Consider the following 20,961-nt stretch of genomic DNA (forward strand, 5'->3'; position numbering starts at 1 on the left):
CGATGTGGTGCGGAGCAAGACGGATCCGTCATGGCACACAATGTAAGTCAATGGTGGCGGATCCGTTTTCTCGGACACAAAAGAAAAAAGGATCCATCACCTATTGACTTGCAATGGTTTTAGAGACGGATCCGTCTTGGCTATTTTAGACATAATACAACCGGATCTGTTAATAACAGATGCAGTCGTGTGAGATATGAAAGTAGCCTAAAAGTTGTTGGCATCATACCCCTTGGCTATTACAAGTACCTGGGTAAAGTATATTCACACATGGCAGATCTGCTGCAGATGCGCATCTGAATGTGGTCTGCAGAACTTCATAGCCACCAAAACCATCCCATTCTGATGTACAGTGTGGAACGGCTGTGTGTGAATACCCCTATCCGTCAGCCGCAGATCTTCAGAGGAATAACTGCTTTGTCCCAGGAGATATTTAGCAGAGAACGCCTGATTTTTTACATTACTCTCTATTTTTAAACTTTAATGCCATGCTGGATACTCTCAACATCAGCGTGACAGACAACAGAGAAGGCGCTGTCTCCAGTCATCGGGATTTGCTTATTTCAGTTTCAGTTAACTTTGCCAAAATGTTTTATCCACTGATTACATATGGTACAAAAGAGCAAACACAACCCCCCCCCCCCCCCCATATTAGGCGTCCACACGACCGTCCAACCCTGAAGAATCCATTTGATGGGCCATTTTTCAGAAAGTTAGAAATTACACAGTAATTCATTGTTCACCCATGGACCTATAAAAATAATAATTTCTCCACAGTAATAAAGTCTCCAAGGCTCAACACATATCAAGCAAAAATAAATAAAAAAACACTATGGCTAATAGCGGGTCAGCAGAAAATCAGAGAGACCTCCTTTAGTATCTCCTGACATACAGTTACCTATGGAGAAGGAGGGGGGGTCATGTTAAAAATGGGTCTAGCTTCATTAAATTTTTTTTATCTATTTTACTTGTGTCATCTTCAATTAACAAGTAACCTTTTTGTTTAAGGCCCCATTCACACGTCCACAATTTCGTTCCGCATTTTGCGGAACGGAATTGCAGACCCATTCATTTCTATGGGGCCTCACGATGTGCGGCCCAGCTCCGGAAATGCGGACCCGCACTTCCGGGTCCGCATTTCCGTTCCCGAAAAAAATAGAACACGTCCTATTCTTGTCCGCAATTGCGGACAAGAATAGGCATATTCTATTAGTGCCGGCGATGTGCGGTCCGCAAAATGTGGAACGCACATAGCCGGTGTCCGTGTTTTGCGGATCCGCAAAACACACTACGGACATGTGAATGGAGCCTAAGGCCTCTTGCACATAAACGTTTTTTTCTTCCGTTTTCAATGGATCCGCAAAAAAAAACGAAGGTACTCCGTATGCTTTCCATTTCCGTTCCGTTCAAAGATAGAACATGTCCTATTATTGCCCGCATAACGGACAAGGATAGTACTGTTCTATCAGGGGCCAGCTGTTCCGTTAAAAATGGAATGCACACGGACGTCATCTGTACTTTTTGCGGATCCGTTTTTTGCAGACCGAGAAATACTGAAAAAGCCAAACAGTCGTGTGCAAGAGGCCTAATGCTCAGTCATGCTGAGTAATGTTTTATTATGACCCAATTAAAATAAAATGAAAAATAAAAAGTTTATTAAAATGCAAAAATATTTAATTTAAGATTATAAAAAGGGAGATTTATGTACAAAAAATGAAAAACAGACATTATATTGTATATGGCTCTCTCTTTCTAACAAAGACATAGCTAGAACCAGCCCTGTACGTCATATGGATCCAGGGATCATTCATTGCTCTGCTTAATTTATATCCGGCTGGCAGCTCAGGGGGGGGTCCTTTCTGGTATAGTTCAGTTGGTATGTCTTTTTTGCTGGAGATTTTTGCTTATCACAGCTCGGGGGGGTCCTTTGTGCTGCAGTTCTCTCTATGTAAGTGCCACAGCTTCTAACAGTAAAATCATCTGGTAGCAGTTGAAGGATGGGACTGAGCATGTGTGTCCACCTCACAAATGTTATTAAGACGGACAGAGAAATATGGAAAAGAACAAAGACAGAAGGCACAACTGCCTTGAGAAACTATCAATAGTCTATAGACAGATTATAGGGTGGGCAAAAGAAAATGACCTGTGACCTCCATTGTCTTTCCTAGGATGATTAATATATGGACACTGTATGACTGCCTTGCATGGACGGCACATGCCTCTTGTGTATTTTATGGAACCTTTTGAAAGACAACTGTGACTATCCTACTAATAATCCTGGAATATATCCTAGCTTTTTATTTTTATTTTTTAATCTAGTGCTCATTTACTTCATGCCAAAAATGTTTACTCTCAGCTAAAGGGAATTGTTATTTAGGCCATTCCCTAATATTTTTTATAACATGCTTCTCAACCAGGAGCCATGGTAAATTACTATCCAGCTACAGTATGTAGAACTTGAGGACTCATTTTTTTCCTGACAATTATATTTCTAAGTAGCATCACTTTCTGCGGTCTCCTACAAGGACCACTGAAGTCTGTCGGTTAAACAAGTTACTGTTCCCAGGCCCGTTGATGTGAGACTTCTGATTTCTACCTCATAGACATAACACACATTCCAAAAAGTATTTACAAGGCTTAAAAACATTTCATATCCTTCCCAGAATAGAGAAAAACAAACACTTAACTTGTCCTCTTAAAGTAACCGCCGCTTCACTACCAAAGAAGTTAGGAATCTTCGACAATTGTTGCTTAATATATATATATATATATATATACATATATATACTGTATATATATATATATATATATATATATACACACACACATAGAGAGAAAAAAGCAAATATATGGCAGTACTAGAGTGAAATAATCATGAATAGCAGAATAGGTGCACGCCTAAAGGGATTAGACCATTGCCCAATATACAAAATGCAGCACTCCTTTGTGGATCCACATGGGTGAATAAACTTTTTGCATTTTCATATTTTTGGAGTGCTTCCTTTTTGCTATTTTATACATAGAGAGAGAATATGTACTGTATATATATATATATATATATATATATATATATACATACAGTCAGGTCCATAAATATTGGGACATCAACACAATTCTAACATTTTTGGCTCTATACACCACCACTATGGATTTCAAATTAAACGAACAAGATGTGCTTTAACTGCAGACTTTTTGTGCAGATTTCACCTTTTTCAATGCAAGGGTGAGACCTGTGGCAAAACCGCATCAAATCTGCCTAAAAAAGTAACAGATGCAGTTTTTTTGGTGCGGTTTTGGTAATGCACAGAAATCTGTGCAGATTTTCTGTTAGTAATGGGTCCGCAGAAAATCACGGAAAACGGAACAACGGACACAGAACACAACAACGGTAGTGTGCATGAGGCCTTAACCTGCACCCGTGTGAAGAACTTGCTCTCCAGCACCAGATCATGTATAAGAGGAGTTACTACGTCTCTGACCATGCACCAGTTATGGAAAATATTATTCTTTCCTCTTTGCCCCACAAGGAAATGGACTGGAGACAAAATGAATCACTCCGTAATACAAATTATACACATGTACACACATGGATATGTTTTTTGAGGCTAGCAACCCAGATCAGTGAAACGTACATAAGAGGCATATTCGAGATCATAAATGGCCCCCGTCAGGGATGCCCCCTCTCGCCAACCTTATTTATTAGGCTGCTGGTAACATTTCTACAGTGTGTGAGACAAGATAAAGACATCAAGGGTTTCATATTAGACTGCAATGAACTGCAGGTGGTCGCCTTTGCAGATGACCTAAGTCTCGATAAGACTGCAAAATGTTGGGTCAATTATCGGGGATACAAATGCTTGTTGTCTAATTGGGCAGCTAAAGAAAATCCTTGTTCATCGACTGAATGCCATCTTTCATCAGGTTGAAAGATGCCTGATAATTGGCGGCACATCTTTCTGTGTAATCAGGGATGTGCTGCCGATCATCTATCATCTATAGAAGAGAATGAGAGAGGAATGACTGCAGCAGCGATCATTCCTCTCTCATTCAAAGCTTGCATTGGCCTTTGTAATCAGGAATGTTCTGCCGATCATCTATCATCTATAGAAGAGAATGAGAGAGGAATGACTGCAGCAGCGATCATTCCTCTCTCATTCAAAGCTTGCATTGGCCTGTGTAATCAGGAATGTTCTGCCGATCATCTATCATCTATAGAAGAGAATGAGAGAGGAATGACTGCAGCAGCGATCATTCCTCTCTCATTCAAAGCTTGCATTGGCCTGTGTAATCAGACCTGTACAAAAGTGCGTCGATGAATGATTATCATCTATCAGTGATCGTACTACCTAAAGATCAGGCGGTGTAATTCCACCCTTACTGTTCTTAATCACCAACCTCCAACAGAGCTTACCGAGATTAACAGCACTATTAAACCAATTTGGTGTTGTCTCTAACTTTAAAGTCAACTTAAAAGGGAATACCAAGATTTTTGAACTGATGACCTACTATCCTCTGGATAGGTCATCAGTATCTGATCAGTTGGAGTCTGACAACCGGGACCCCCAATGATCAGCTGTTTGAGAAGACACTGACGCTCGCAGTAGCGCCACGGCCCTCTCTAGCTCATCAAAGAACAGCTCCGTAAATCGTATAGCAGCTGTGCTTGGTATCGCAGCTCAGCCCCATTACCCTTCAACGAGCTGCGCCTAGGCCATGTGACCGATGAACACGACATCACATGGCCTAGGCAAAGGTGCGAGAAGGCCACGGCGATACAGAGAGTGCCAGTGCCTTCTCAAAGAGCTGATCGGCTCCGGTCCCGGAAAACAAAGTCAGAGATCCAAAATATCACCATGTCAGAAACAACAGTGGAAAAAATTAAAACTGCGATCTCATTTGCATGGGCCACTTCTTTATTAGAATATGTGGCCGTTCGTGTAGCACGACGCAACATATCTCTATAACCTTCATTTCAAATCACTGTCAGACATTAAAAAACTGCTACGAGAATATGACATACCACAGATCAATTGGATGGGGAGGAAAAATCTGCTCAAACCTTATGTTGTCCCTAAAATATTATATCAGTGCGTATTATAGAGCAAATACTAATGAGCGCTTCCATTAAGTGCTCATTAGTACAGCTGGACCGGGAAGCAGTGAATACATTGCTCCTTGTGCTGGCTCTGTACTCACCGCTTCCTGGTCTTCTCTGGATCTCAGGAGGTGAGGTCTGGAACAGGAGAGGTGAGAAGATTTTTTTGATTGGGGGTCTGTCTTATTAACATGGGGGGGGGGGGGAGGGTCTGATCTGAGGTCTGATCTAAAGTCTGATTAAGGGTTTTACAAACACTGGGGATCTGATCTTAGATCTGTTTGGGGGTTTGATTAACATTGAGGGTCTAATCTGAGGCATTTTGGAGGGTATGAGCTGAGGTCTAAGTAACATTGGCGGGTCTGATCTGAGGCCTGATCAAAAATATTTTTTTTCTTATTTTCCTCCTCTGACACCTAGGTGCATCTTATGGGCAGGTGGGTCTTATAGGGCGGTAAATACGGTAGTCTGGACCTATCGAAGTTGTGAAGGGATGGGCATCAGCTTTAACACCAGTGTGATCTTCTTCAGAAACAAACTTCTATTACTACAAAAAGTCCCAGCTGAGATAACAAGTACTTGAATAATGTTACTGACTTCAGCGATTAGACCTAATGACTACATAAAATGTCAGGGACCTTATCTGAGTCACCTGAGTTTGGCATTTAGTGTGCCTGCCGAATGCAATGTTCCTCAGTGGTCTCGCTGTGTTAGAGTCACATTCTTCTGTAACTATTTTTAGGGGTCGGGGCAGTCTGTCATGGGACTCCAAGTAAACAGGTCACCCAAGTCACAACAACAGGCCTTAAAATAAATTGTGGCTGAACGCTTCATGTCACACTGTATGGCAGCAGGGCCATGGACTGCACTTTGTGATTCTTCCTTGCAAAATGAATACTATATTATTTCTCATATTTTATCCCATAAATAAAAGCTATGGAAGGATTTTTCAATAATTTTTAACTAAACTAAAATAAAGAAGCAATTTATTAGTCTTAACAGAAAATTATTAACAGTGTTTCCATGGTTACAGAATCTGGAACATATCACCCACAGAATTCTATGGACCATCGCACAGTTTCCCCCCCCCCTCATTGATAACTTACTTTCACACTTGCGTTCGGGGTTCCGCTTGTGAGTTCAGTTTGAAGGCTCTCACAAGCGGCCCCGAACGGATCCGTACAGCCCCAATGCATTCTGAGTGGATGCGGATCCGCTCAGAATGCATCAGTTTGGCACCGTTTGGCCTCCGTTCCGCTCAGCAGGCGGACACCCGAACGCAGCTTGCAGCGTTTTTGTGTCCGCCTGGCCGTGCGGAGCCAAACGGATCCGTCCAGAATTACAATGCAAGTCAATGGGGACGGATCCGTTTGACGTTGACACAATATGGTGCAATTTCAAACGGATCCGTCCCCCATTGACTTTCAATGTAAAGTCAGGAGTCCCCTATTAATATACCATCAGATCGGAGTTTTCTCCAATCCGATGGTATATTTTAACTTGAAGCGTCCCCATCACTATGAGAATGCCTCTATGTTAGACTATACCATCGGATTTGAGTTAGATCGTGAAACTCAGATCCGACAGTATATTCTAACACAGAGGCGTTCCCATGGTGATGGGGACGCTTCAAGTTAGAATATACTGAGAACTGTGTACATGACTGCCCCCTGCAGCCCCCCCCCCCCCCTGTATTTAACTCATTGGTGGCCAGTGCGGCCCCCCTCCCTCATATTCATTGGTGGCCAGTGCGGCCCCCCCTCCCTCCCCAGTATTAATTGTGACCAGTGCGGCCCCCCTCCCTCTATATTCATTGGTGGCCAGTGCGGATTCCCAATTGCTATAGGCAATGCGCCGCACAGACCTTTCACTTACCAGTAGGAGGAGCTCCCGGCCGGTCACAGACATCGCAGCTCGCAGGTAAGTATAATGCTTCTATTTATTGCTAAGTAACCATGGCAGCCAAGACTGCAATAGCGTCTTGGCTGCCATGGTAACCGATCGGAACCCCAGCGATTAAACTGGGACTCCGATCGGAACTCTCCGCTGCCACCAATGATGAAGGGGGGGGGGGGGATTTTAATTAGGGGGGGAAGAGGGGAGGCCGCACTGGTCACATTTAATACTGGTAATCTGCACTGGCCACCAATGAATATAGAGGGAGGGGGGCCGCACTGGTCATATTCAATACTGGGAATCCGCACTGGCCACCAATGAATATAGAGGGAGGGGGGCCGCACTGGTCACAATTAATACTGGGGAAGGAGTGGGGGCCGCACTGGCCACCAATGAATATAGAGGGAGGGGGGCCACACTGGTCACATTTAATACTGGGGAGGGAGGGGGGGCCGCACTGGCCACCAATGAATATAGAGGGAGGGGGGCCGCAATGGTCACATTTAATACAGGGGAGGGAGGGGGTCTGCCCCCTCCTGCCTGGCAGCACCTGATCTCTTACAGGGGGCTATGATTCGCACAATAATTGTGCGGATCACAGCCCCCTGTAAGAGATCGGGTGCTGCCAGGCAGCAGGGGGCAGTCATGTACACAGTTCTTTTAGTATATTCTAACTTGAAGCGTCCCCATCACCATGGGAACGCCTCTGTGTTAGAATACACTGTCGGATCTGAGTTTTCACGAAGTGAAAAATCAGATCTGTAAAAACCAGTTATGCAGACGGATCCGTTCTGAACGGATGCAAGCGTTTGCATTATAGGAGCGGATCCGTCTGTGCAGACACCAGACGGATCCGCTCCCAACGCAAGTGTGAAAGTAGCCTTAAAGGGGTTTTCTGGGATTTATATATTGATGGCCTATCCTCAGGATAGGTCAGCAATATGAGATCGTGAGTAAAGTAAATCCCAGCGAGTGCTTATAATGATCTTTAAAGAGGACCTTTCACCTGGAAAAACATTGTGAACGAAGTATGCTGACATGGAGAGCGGCGCCCGGGGATCTCACTGCACTTACTATTATCCCTGGGCACCGCTCCGTTCTCCCGTTATGCCCTCCGGTATCTTCTCTCACTAAGTTATAGTAGGCGGTGTCTGCCCTGGTCCTGTGGGCGTCTCCTTCTCCTAGGCTGCAGCGCTGGCAAATCGCGCTGTGATTGGCCAGCGCTGCAGCCTAGGAGAAGGAGACGCCCACAGGACAAGGGCAGACACCGCCTACTATAACTTAGTGAGAGAAGATACCGGAGCCTATACCGGGAGAACGGAGCGGCGCCCAGGGGTAATAGTTAGTGCAGTGAGATCCCCGGGCGCTGCTCTCCATGTCAGCATACTTCGTTCATAATGTTTTTCCAGGTGAAAGGTCCTCTTTAAGGCTTTATTGCTTCATATTATATCCAATTCATACATGGTCGTCGATGCATGAATTGGATATAATATGAAGCAATAAAGCCTTGAAGATCATTATAAGCACTCGCTGGGATTTACTTTACTCACATTGTGGTCTTGTGTCCTCCCCGTGCAGGTGCGCTCTGGGTTCAAGTGCCGGCTATTCTTTGGATTGCATCAATATGAGATCGGCAGAGGACCAACTCCTCGGACTTTCGCCAATCAGCTGTATGAAGAGGGGGGAGAGCTCTATGAGCGCTTAGACCTCCTCCCAGACCATGTGATGTCACGCTCATTGGTCATCTGGTCTAGGCGCAGCTCGCTGGTATACCAAGCACAGCAGCTATCAGATGTACGGCACTGTGCATGGTAAGTTGTGAAGAGGCTGCGGCGCGCACCGGAGCTGCGAAAGAGCGGTGGCTTTCTCAAACAGCTGAGGATTGAGGAAAAATAGTTGCAAGCTCCTAAAGACAGGTCATCAAAATTAAATCGGTGGGGATCCGACCCTTGGCACCTCCATCAGTCAGCTGACTCAAGGGGCTGCAGCGCTCGAGAAAGAAACTCATGTCCTTCACCAGGCACAGTTTCATACTTTTAGCAGTGTCTGTGCCTAGCGTTACAATTCCCTACAGCTTCATCCCATTCAAGATTGTCAACTGTCTTGAATGCTTTCCACTTGTGAATAATCTTTCTCACTGTAGAATGATGGACTTCAAATTGTTTAGACATGGCCTTAAAACCGTTCCTATATTGATGGGCAGCAACAATTTATTCTTTGAGATCATTGCTCATGTTTTTCCTCCTTGACATTGTGCTAAAACATGCATGAATGCTCCAGACCAGCAAACTGCCAAAACTTCTGCTTTCATAGAGGTGGCTACTCTTGCTGATGATAAGTTAATCAATGGTATTTGATGAGCAGAACCTGGCTGGTACTTACTCTTACTTCCGATGGAAGCAGTAAGGGTGTACTTAATTTTTCACACACAGCTTCTGCCTTTTGGCTTTGTTTTTGTTAGATAACGACGTGGTGTAATTTGTCATGTTTTGTTCATCTGAGGTTGTAGTTACCTGTTTTTTTATTTTTTTTATTATGTCCTGATACGTTAAAGGGACACTGACAGGGCCAATAAGCATATTGAGGTATATATATGGCAGTACAGGTCTTATAATGGGTATTACAATCATCTAAGTATCCCCCCTGTCCACATTATACATACAGTAAACTTAAGTTTTATAACCTGCTCCAACGGTCTTCAATCTGCCCAAGGGGCGGCGTTTCACCTCTCTTGCGCCCAGCCAGCCTCCCCCAACTGCCGCTTTGAAGCGCCGCCCAGCTCATGAATATTCAGTTTGCTGGGCGGCTTCTGCGGTCCCCGCTCTGAAGCGCTGCGCTTAACAGTGCCCTGCGCATGCGCCGGATCTTGTGAAGTCGGGGACAGTAAGCGCCGCCCAGCGAAGTGAATATTGATGAGCTGGGCGGCGCTTACTGTACCGTTCTTCACAAGATCCGGCGCATGCGCCGGGCACTGTTAAGCGCAGCGCTTCAGAGCGGGGACCGCAGAAGCCGTCCAGCAAACTGAATTTTCATGAGCTGGGCGGCGCTTCAAAGCGGCAGTTGGGGGAGGCTGGCTGGGCGCAAGAGAGGTGAAACGCCGCCCCTTGGGCAGATTGAAGACCGTTGGAGCAGGTTATAAAACTTAAGTTTACTGTATGTATAAGGTGGACAGGGGGGATACTTAGATGATTGTAATACCCATTATAAGACCTGTACTGCCATATATATACCTCAATATGCTTATTGGCCCTGTCAGTGTCCCTTTAAACCATAGAATTCAAAGAGGGTGTACTTTGTGTTTTTCATGTCTGTATAGAATAGATCAAGCAACATACAAAAAGCTCAATGAGAAGGAAAGAATAGGCAGATAATGGAAAAAGCTGAACAAGACTGATTTACGACATGTCAATGGTGCATTGTTGATTTACCGTATAGTATATGCTTAAAAATTCACCCCACATAGATGCTGCCATGCCCATGGACAATAATGGCCTGATACAGGCTAAAAGGTTGTCCTGACATACATTTGACTAGTTTACGTATAGATCCCACAGCCTCAACTGTATTAAAAAACACAGTCATCTGCACTTCAGTAGAACTATATACACAAAAAAGTGCATTAAGTGGTATACTCTTTTCTAGTGGCAGTCAAATGCACAAACCATATAGGCATGTAGTTACTGTCCAAACAGTCTCAATCCTGGTGAAAATTTGGAATAATACAAACATGTAAAGTGGTGGCATCAGGAGCCTTCAAATAACTATCCAAAAGACCCGCATGCAGGGATGGACTGGGACAATAACGTGGCCCTGGACTTCAGCCAGACCGGCCCACTTTATTTTTCCCAAACACACTCAAAAAAAAACTAATGTATTGTGATTGTCCATATTGCTTCCTTTGCTGGCGGGAGTCATTTTTCCATCACATTATGCACTGCTCGTTTCCATGGTTTTGACCACCCTGTAATCCAGCAGCGGTGGTCATGCTTGCACACTATAGGAGTAGCCGGGATTGTGGGAGTGCACATAGTTTGGTGCTTTTTTCGACCACCAATGCTGGATTACAGGGAGGTCGTAACCATGATGACGAGCCATGTATAATGTGCTGGGAGACATTTTGTCTCTATGGCACTATCTGCCCTAATAGTGATACAGTGCCCACATAGAGCACGATAGTGCCCTCCTATTCACAGAAAAATAGCGCATTTGTACCCATATAGTACCTACCTAGGTGCATAGAAAGTGCCATACTTTGGCTCTATGTCGGCACTGTATGACTGTGGCCAAAGTACTGTAGGTTTTCACTTTAGGTAGGTACTGTATGGCACCATAAGCAAGAAATACACCATTTATCTGTGCATAACATGGCGCTATCTGAGCACTGTATGACCGTGGGAAGACCTGGGCATACTATGCTCAGATAAGTTGTGTATTTAGTGTCTACAGTGCCCACAAAGTGCCATATCATACCTACCTAGAGCTAAAACGTGGGCAGAAAGTGCCATACTTTGCCTATAATTATACTCTGTCTACACAAGTATGGCGCTTTCCGAGTATGGGTTCTATATGGCACTATGTGGGCACAACAGGCACTAAATGCGCCATTTATCTGTGGATAGTATGGCACTATCTGCCCACAATCATACAGTGCCCACATAGAACCAAATATCGCCGTACCGTACCCACACTATTATATGGCAGTGCCCAGAGCGCCATATGTTGACTATGTGGGCAGATAGTGCCCTACTATGCCCAGATAAATAGTGCCCTTAGTGACTGCAGTGCCACACTGTACCCACCTAGAGCCAATCTGTGCACAGAAAGTGCCATACTTTGTCCACAGTGACAAAGTGCCCTTTCTGTGCACAGTCTGGCACTGGCTCCAGGTAGGTATTCTACTACACGTGGGGGCACAGCGCTCATCTCTTTAGTAAAGAGTTTTACCACCTTACATATTCAGCTCCCGCCTCCAGCCTCCAGTAACAAGTGCGGGCGGCAGCGCTCACTCACTGACGTCACGCGCCTGCGCCGCCTAGTGGGAGGAGCAGGCGTGTGACGTCAGTGAGTGAGCGCCGCCCCCACACTGCCTGCTGTTACTGGAGCTTTACCCCCCTGATGCCTGGCGGCCCTGGCCGGCCCATAATTCGATCGGCCCACCGGGATTCTCCCGGTACTCCCGATGGCCAGTCCATCGCTGCCCGCATGTATAAACTGCCTTCATTTATACGATCCAACATATTTAATATACCTTTACATAAAAAACATTCACTTTCATGAGGTTGTCACAGCACTTTACAGGACAGGTCATAAGTATCTGATCAGTAAAGGTTCAACCAAAGATCCCAAGCACAAGTATCCTGTTCTCCAGTCTAGCATGTGCGCTGCCGCTCCATTCATTCATTCTCTGTGGGACTGCTGGAGATTGCTAAGAGTTTTATTCAATGATCTCCGGCAATCCAATTGAGAATGAAGGGATTGGTGAGCATGTTGGAAATTCCGCTCCATTGAGATGGGGAAATGCGACCCCCATTCTCAGGATCAGTAAGAGCTCCAAGTGTATCGACACCAATCAGATAGTTATCCTGTGGATAGGGGATAGCTTTTAAACTTGGCACAACCCCTTTAATTAATCAAGTAGCCCAATTGTAATTGTTCAAGTCTTATGCTGACACACAGTCAAAAGGACCTCACAAACATTAGAATGTGGGCTGATCTTTATTGTGTATGAGCAAATTAAAGGGATTATACAGAATTAGAAAAACATGTCTGCTTTCTATTAGAAACAGCACCACACCTGCCCATTGGTTGCATTGAGTATTGCAACTTACAGTAGCTGTATTTAAGTGAATGGTGCTTACGTAGCCATTTCTAGAAAAAAAAATGGCCATGGCATGCTTGATCTACAGGGGACAGGTCAGCTCTACCATCAGCCATCTTATGGCTGCCTGCCTAAGCTTTTAGGTTGTTCTAAAGTGCCTAGACAAGGTATAGAAAGAATCATGGGAATGTAACTAGATCATGTTTTCAGGTCAACAAACTCTCTACAAGAATCCACTAAACAAAAAGTTGACACTAAAACTACACAAACCATGTACCGTAAGAAGATAAAGAAATCTAAAATGCTGGATATCAGCTTCTGGGCCAAATCCTGATTGATGGAAAACCCAATCTTGCCAAATCAGTGCATGGAGTTTATCACAATTTGTGTTTTGTTTGTCCAACCGCTTTTTGAGGATTGACCACAGGTTCTCAAAAGGATTGAGATCTGGGGAGTTTCCTGACCATGGATCCAAAATTTCAATGTTTTGCTCACCAAGGCACTTAGGTATCACTTTTGCCTTGTGACAGGCTCGAAAAACCATTGTTGATTACCAATTGCTCCTGAATGGTTGGAAGAAGTTACTCTTGGAAGATGTTTTGATCTCTTTTATTCACGGCAGTGTTTTTAGACAAAATTGTCAGTTAGCCCACTACCTAGGGGGAGATGCTACTGCAGCGTCCCACTACGTGTGTGTGGGCACTGCTTAAAAGCACTTTTTACCTTGTCAACAGTACTATGTTGTAATATATGATTTTGTGTGTATGTATCTGCAAAATCCCTGTTACCAGGCAGATTAGGTGAAATTTATACATCCAGCCACTAGATGGGGATATAGTTCAGGTCTTATATATACCTAGGTCAGGCCTAGTTAGTCAGTTGAGGAGTGGAGACAGATGAGTTCAGAAGAGATAAGAAAATGTAGGCAGAGATGAGAGCAGATCTGAGGGAGTCAGATCAGATTAGTGGGAGAAAATGTAGAGTGAAGACTTCATAACACATATTAGTGAGTGGAGCAAACTTCGCTAGGAGGTGATACTCAGATGTTAGGCGCAGAAGAGCGTTTTCCTTCTGTGGCCGGACTATAGACTTGCATCCCTGACCAGTAGGAGAAGAGTTTGCCTCCCTGGAAAAGAAACAAGCTTTCCTAGGAATTCATCGGTGATAAGAGCCATTATTGAGGGCCACAGACACCTTTGCATGGTGGAGGATGTATAGCTTTAGGCAGCCACACCAAACTTCTGAGAGACAGTTGAGTTTTCCTGTCTAAATATTCCGCTTGTAGGGAAAGACAAGGAATAGGATCCCACACATCAAAAAGGAACCAGGTACATCTAACCCACTGCTCCCAAAACTAAAACCTGAGAAGCCTAAAACAGTGGATTTGCAGAACCAATTCTGTACCATCAAGAAACTGCATATTTGTACTGCTGCAACCAAAGACATCAAAAGTAAAAGTTGTGAGTTGCATCTTACCACTGTCTACCTCATTATTACTACCTATGGTTGTACCACCATTAACGGTACTGGCGTCACGACAAAAACCATAAAGGGACTCAGCCGCAACAAGCACCCCTAACATCAAGGGCACCTCAACCACCATCTTGACTGATGCTTCCTACCACAGAGCGTGCCCCGGAGGATTTCGTGCTGTCCACCTCAACACTGTGCTGCCAGCCCAGGGAGGCTTTCTGCTAACTGTGAGTAAACTGATGAACTGTGTGTTATATCATTTGGCCCCTCATCGGTCCACCGTGAACCTCTCGTGTTGCCCCTACGACTGGCTGGCTGCATAACTTTTATTGGCATCACGAACAGGATATTAACCCCAGCGCCATATTTGAGAGACTGTTGCATGTGAATAAGCCCCTTTATTTGATTGAGAGACTTTTGCTTATTGTGCGCTGTTTTGGGCTACAGAACCGTTTGAACTGCTTGAAAAGTATATGGAGGTGCTATACTAGTCCCCAGCATCAAAACCGCAGTGTTAAAAGTGAGAAAATCCAACATTTGTGTGTCACTATAACTGCTTGCTGTCAGTGAATAGACTGTTTCTATGCAATTAAAATGGCCGCCGGAGCTCTGATTTGAAAAATAATACTGCGCCATCACTGTGGACAAGTAGGCGACACCCCCTGAAGAGCGGGAAAATATTGTGCCGCCCCTTTATGCAAAACTATCTGGTCAAAGCCCATCCTACCTGTACTGTGTGTGGTTTCTAAAAGGCCAGCCCTGTATGCAAGGCAGCACCGCCTCCTGTGCCCTATGAGGAGTCCTACCATCGAAACAAAATGGGTGGAACTATGTGTGGCCTGTCATTGTGTCTACCTGTTAAAAGTTGGGACGAAAGTACAGACGCAAATACAGCCCCCTATGAAATTCTTTATACCCAAAAGATTGCTCCAGTCACCAAACAACCAAACCCAATTGGGGTACTGATCGATATTGTGCCAAAGGTCCGACTCGCTGAGACCGCCCCTCATGTGGTGGATAATGGTTGCGCCGCTCCTGCCATTCAAACAGACCTGGGAGGCGGGCCTAGAACTTTGGAAGAGCGTGACGTGCGTGCGCACGTTAGAAGCCGAGACGGTGATTGCTGCAGAGAGAGAGAAGTAAAGTGCCGGAGCAGCATGGCCGAGAAACAAGAGCGCTCTGCATCTGAAAATGAATCCGGACGGAAACCGGTCGCCGCTCCGACTTGGACCCCCACAGAAATGACTCCGGAGCTGCAGGTTCGTGTGCAGGAGTTGTGGGACTGTCACTGGAGGGAGCGTAGTGGAGACCGCGGCCCTGAGTCTGCAAAAGATAGTGCAGGTCAGAATGCACCCGCGACCCCAGTCTCTGAAAGTAACCGAAAGGTCCGGTCAGTCTGAAGATGTTCCCACCATAGCGTGGCCCACTATGGAACATACCGCGCTTTGGGCAAAATTGTCTGCCGAGATCAAGTCTGCTAGACTTACGCGCAATCATGCTTGCAAGCATTATAATGAGGGACTTACCCGCAAACTGTTGGAGGCACCGGTAAAGGATTTCCCGGTACCAGTACGCAAACTGGGCCGAGTACTGGATTTTTGCAAGCAGCGGGGATTTGGATTCATCCGCGATTTGTCAACAGATCGTGAGTACTATGTTAACCGCCGGTCCGTAAAAAGGAAATAACTTCCCCCTTGGCTACATAGCTTATATATTGGAGAAGTGGTCGAGTTCACCCCTGCAGAGGGTACACGTGGGCCCTATGCCACTGCAGTCCGCAGGTCAGGACAACCTACAGAGCCCCAGGAGCCTGCTCAAGACTCTGAATCTGAGGAAGAGTCAGAAAAGAGACTTCCTACCGCCCCCATGCGGCCTGATGCCAAGTATATACCACCCAGTACTACACAGAACCAATACGCCACTGGTTTTGCAGGAACCAACATTCTCTGGCAACCCGCCATTGTCACCAGAGATCCTGACACCAAACCTAAACCCCAAAGGGAAAGGGTTAGAAGGAGGAGGCCCGAGCCTCAAAACCTCACTACAGCCACAGAGGACTGTGCTATGCTATTACAACAACTGGCTGTACAGCAATGTCAGGGATTTGCTATCCCCCACTATGGAGAGGAGCCTGCTGGTTCTTCAACACAGAAATCAACTGAGAAATCAAGTCCTGTGACCAGGAGTGACCCTACTGTTGGGCTGGCTTATAAAGAGAGAAGAGAACCCCCTATCTTTGAAAAGGTGAAGCAGGAACTTGGTCTGCCATCTACACCTAAGCAGAGAGTGATGGAGGGACGACCAGAAGGATCATCCCCTGATTCCTGGGATTCTGGGAGCCCAATTCCGACAGATGTGTCTTCCTGTTCGGACCCCTACAACTAAGTAGGCCGTTCACTTACCACTAATATGGAGCAGGAGCTGCCTTTGTTTGAGAGGACTTCTCTTCTTGTTTTTGTTTTTGAGCCCCTCTCTAAGTTCTTTTTGCAAGGACTCCACCTATTTCAAGAATTTTGCACTACAATTGTGTTTTACCATGTTTAATCCCTTTTTACCCCATTTCCAGGTTATCAAGGGACTTTATTAATGCAACGTTTAAAGTGAAATACCCAGAAAGACTTTTCTGTGCTTAACCATTCTACAACAAAATGTTTTTATACATGTTTTATACCCCATTTTAGGTATGGACTTTATCTTCTGAACCATATCATGGACTTTACTGCCCTTATGTGAGATCATTCTCTTATAACCATTTTTGGCCGTAACACATCTACCATAAAGAGAAAATGTATGTGATATATTTAATATATTTGCCTAGAATGTATTTTTGTGCATAACCCTTTATTCACAGGAGGTTATTGAAGAGTCATGATAATACATTGCAATGTCTATATTCACATGTGCATATTTGGAGGTGTGTATTTGGTGTATTTCAGGACACGGCTTAGAGATCCACAGCTTCAGACAATACCAACGTCGAGGGCGATTTACATTTTACCATGGGGGTATGCAGCGTCCCACTACGTGTGTGTGGGCACTGCTTAGAAGCACTTTTTACCTTGTCAACAGTACTATGTTGTAATGTATGATTTTGTGTGTATGTATCTACAAAATCCCTGTTACCAGGCAGATTAGGTGAAATTTATACATCCCGCCACTAGATGGGGATATAGTTCAGGTCTTATATATACCTAGGTCAGGCCTAGTTAGTCAGTTGAGGAGTGGAGACAGATGAGTTCAGAAGAGATAAGAAAATGTAGTTCAGAAGATAGCAGATCTGAGGGAGTCAGATCAGATTAGTGGGAGAAAATGTAGAGTGAAGACTTCATGACACAGATTAGTGAGTGGAGCCAACTTCGCTAGTAGGTGATACTCAGATGTTAGGCGCAGAAGAGCGTTTTCCTTCTGTGGCCGGACTATAGACTTGCATCCCTGACCAGTAGGAGAAGAGTTTGCCTCCCTGGAAAAGAAACAAGCTTTCCTAAGGAATCATCGGTGATAAGAGCCATTATTGAGGGCCACAGACACCTTTGCATGGTGGAGGATGTATAGCTTCAGGCAGCCACACCAAACTTCTGAGAGACAGTTGAGTTTTCCTGTCTAAATATTCAGCTTGTAGGGAAAGACAAGGAATAGGATCCCACACATCAAAAAGGAACCAGGTACATCTAACCCACTGCTCCCAAAACTAAAACCTGAGAAGCCTAGAAACAGTGGATTTGCAGAACCAATTCTGTACCATCAAGAAACTGAATATTTGTACTGCTGCAACCAAAGACATCAAAAGTAAAATTTGTGAGTTGCATTTCACCACTGTCTACCTCATTATTACTACTAATGGTTGTACCACCATTAACGGTACTGGCGTCACGACAAAAAACATCAAAGGACTCAGCCGCAACAAGCACCCTAAGCACCCCTAACATCAAGGGCACCTCAACCACCATCTTGGCTGATGCTTCCCTACCACAGAGCGTGCCCCGGAGGATTTCGTTCTGACCACCCCAACACTGTGCTGCCAGCCCAGGGAGGCTTTCTGCTAACCGTGAGTAAACTGATGAACTGTCTGTTATATTTTGGCCCCTCATCGGTCCACCGTGCACCTCACGTGTTGCCCCTGCGACTGGCTGGCTGCACTACCCCACACATGAATGGTCTCAGGATGCTTTACAGTTGGCAGGACTCATGGTAGTGCTCATCTGTTCTTCTCTGGACAATCATTTTTCCAGATGTCCTCAGCAGTTTGAAGGGTCTTTATCAGAGAAAATAACTTTACCCCAGTCCTGTAAAGTCCAATTCCTGTACTTCCTGCAGAAGGTCAGTCGGTCCTTGATGTTTTTCTTGGAGAGAAGTGGCTTCTTTGCTGCCCTTGACATCAGGCCATCCTTCAAAATACTTCTCCTCACTGTATGTGCAGATGCCATTACACCTGCCTGCAGCCATTCCTGAGCAGGCTTTGCAACGGTGGTGACCCAGTCCCGTAGCTGAATAATATTTAGGTGACAGTCCGTGTGTATGTGTGTCCCACCCTACAATCAGCATGACAGAGTGCTATCAGCTCCCTTGTCCTCATTAACACTTTCTCCCGAGGTAAGCAGATCACAGTAATGATGGTAGCAGGTAATTTTGTGGCAAGGCTGGAATGCAATGGGTGAAATGTTTTTTGTGTGAATTTCTAAGGCAAGGAATGACTTTGCAGTTAATTGAAGTTCATCTGAACTCAAACTGCCACCAACAACTGAAGCCGCAAACTCTTTGAAAACCAAAATTTTTGTCACTCTCAAAACTTTTGGCCTTGACAGTACATGCTACTCTTGTGTCCTTAAAGGGATTCTGTCACCAAGTTTTAGGCTATAGAGATACGGACATGCACGGCTAGATCGCCGCTAGCATGTCTGCAATATACCGGTCCTATAGGGCTGTGTCCTTTTATTTTCTTTAAAAAAGGATTTTAGAGATATGTAAATTAGTCTTGTAAGGTGACCAAGGGGCTGTACTGCTCCAGAATTATTATTATTATTATTAGACGGGCAATGCAAGTAGATACTAAAACAGACTGGTCAGGAGCAGGGGCGTAGCTAGAAATGCATGGGCCCCATAGCAAAAAAAATTTATAGGCCCCCCCCCCCTCTGTGCCATCCACAGATCCCCCTCCCCTAAATAGTGCCATCCACAGATCCCCCTCCCCTAAATAGTGCCATCAACAGATCCCCCTCCCCTAAATAGTGCCATACACAGATCCCCCCTCTCCTAAATAGTGCCATCCACAGATCCCCCCTCCCCTAAATAGTGCCATCCACAGATCCCCCCTCCCCTAAATAGTGCCATCCACAGATCCCCCTCCCCTAAATAGTGCCATCCACAGATCCCCCCTCCCCTAAATAGTGCCATCCACAGTTCCCCCTCCCCTAAATAGTGCCATACACAGATCCCCCTCCCCTAAATAGTGCCATCAACAGATCCCCCCTCCCCTAAATAGTGCCATCCACAGATCCCCCTCCCCTAAACAGTGCCATACACAGATCCCCCTCCCCTAAATAGTGCCATCCACAGATCCCTCTCCCCTAAATAGTGCCATCCACAGATCCCTCTCCCCTAAATGGTGCCATCCACAGATCCCCCTCCCCTAAATAGTGCCATACACAGATCCCCCTCCCCTAAATAGTGCCATCAACAGATCCCCCCTCCCCTAAATAGTGCCATCCACAGATCCCCCCCTCCCCTAAATAGTGCCATCAACAGATCCCCCCTCCCCTAAATAGTGCCATCCACAGATCCCTCTCCCCTAAATAATGCCATCCACAGATCCCTCTCCCCTAAATAGTGCCATCAACAGATCCCCCTCCCCTAAATAGTGCCATCCACAGATCCCCCTCCCCTAAATAGTGCCATCCACAGATCCCTCTCCCCTAAATAGTGCCATCCACAGATCCCTCTCCCCTAAATAGTGCCATCCACAGATCCCCCCTCCCCTAAATAGTGCCATCCACAGATCCCTCTCCCCTAAATAGTGCCATACACAGATCCCCCCTCCCCTAAATAGTGCCATCCACAGTGCCATCCACACTCCCCTAAATAGTGCCATACACAGATCCCCCTCCCCTGAACAGTGCCATCCACAGTATCAGGTGCCTCTCTCCCCCCCCCCCCCCCCCCCATGTGCCAGTATCAGGTGCCAACCCCCCCCCCCAGGTGCCAGGTCAGGTGCCAACCCCCCTCCCCCCATGTGCCAGTATCAAGTGCCCCCCCCCCCCCCCCGCTCCCCCCATGGCAGTAACAGTCGGGTATTAAAAAAAATAAAATAAACACTTCTACTTACCTCCATGTCAGCGATGCGATGCAGCCTCTTCCTGTGTCCCTCCCTGTATTGTGTCCCGCCCTGTATGTCCATATATGGAGTCACTGCTTGTATTTCAGAAAAGGTTTCTGCTGGGATTCGAACCCACGACCTTCTGTATCAGAGGCAGAGCACCTAACCTCAAGACCATAACAGCTGCATTGCTGCTGACTGAAAAATTATGAGACTTCTACTGTTATAGCTGGCTAAGTGTACATCTATACACATAGCTGCTCATATATAGAGATATAGCAGAGCTGAGTGTGCTGGGATAGCTGTCATATAGAGATATAGCAGTGCTGGGTGTGTTGGGGCAGCTGTCATGTGTATAGATGTACACTT

At 45.6% G+C, this 20,961-nt stretch overlaps 1 protein-coding gene and 1 long non-coding RNA gene across 5 annotated transcripts in view; one reads left to right on the forward strand and one right to left on the reverse strand.

Annotated features, from left to right (window-relative positions):
- Window positions 1–20,961, reverse strand: part of PDE4D (phosphodiesterase 4D) — a 1,065,327-nt gene that overhangs the window by 281,544 nt on the left and 762,822 nt on the right. The window lies entirely within an intron of this gene.
- LOC120992371 overlaps window positions 18,748–20,961 on the forward strand; it is a 138,684-nt gene continuing 136,470 nt past the window's right edge. Inside the window, exon 1 of the long non-coding RNA XR_005776965.1 lies at window positions 18,748–18,872. This is a non-coding gene — a long non-coding RNA (uncharacterized LOC120992371). The remainder of the gene's footprint in view (window positions 18,873–20,961) is intronic.

Source organism: Bufo bufo, chromosome 2 (assembly GCF_905171765.1).
Source record: "Bufo bufo chromosome 2, aBufBuf1.1, whole genome shotgun sequence".
NCBI classification, from domain to species: Eukaryota; Metazoa; Chordata; class Amphibia; order Anura; family Bufonidae; genus Bufo; species Bufo bufo.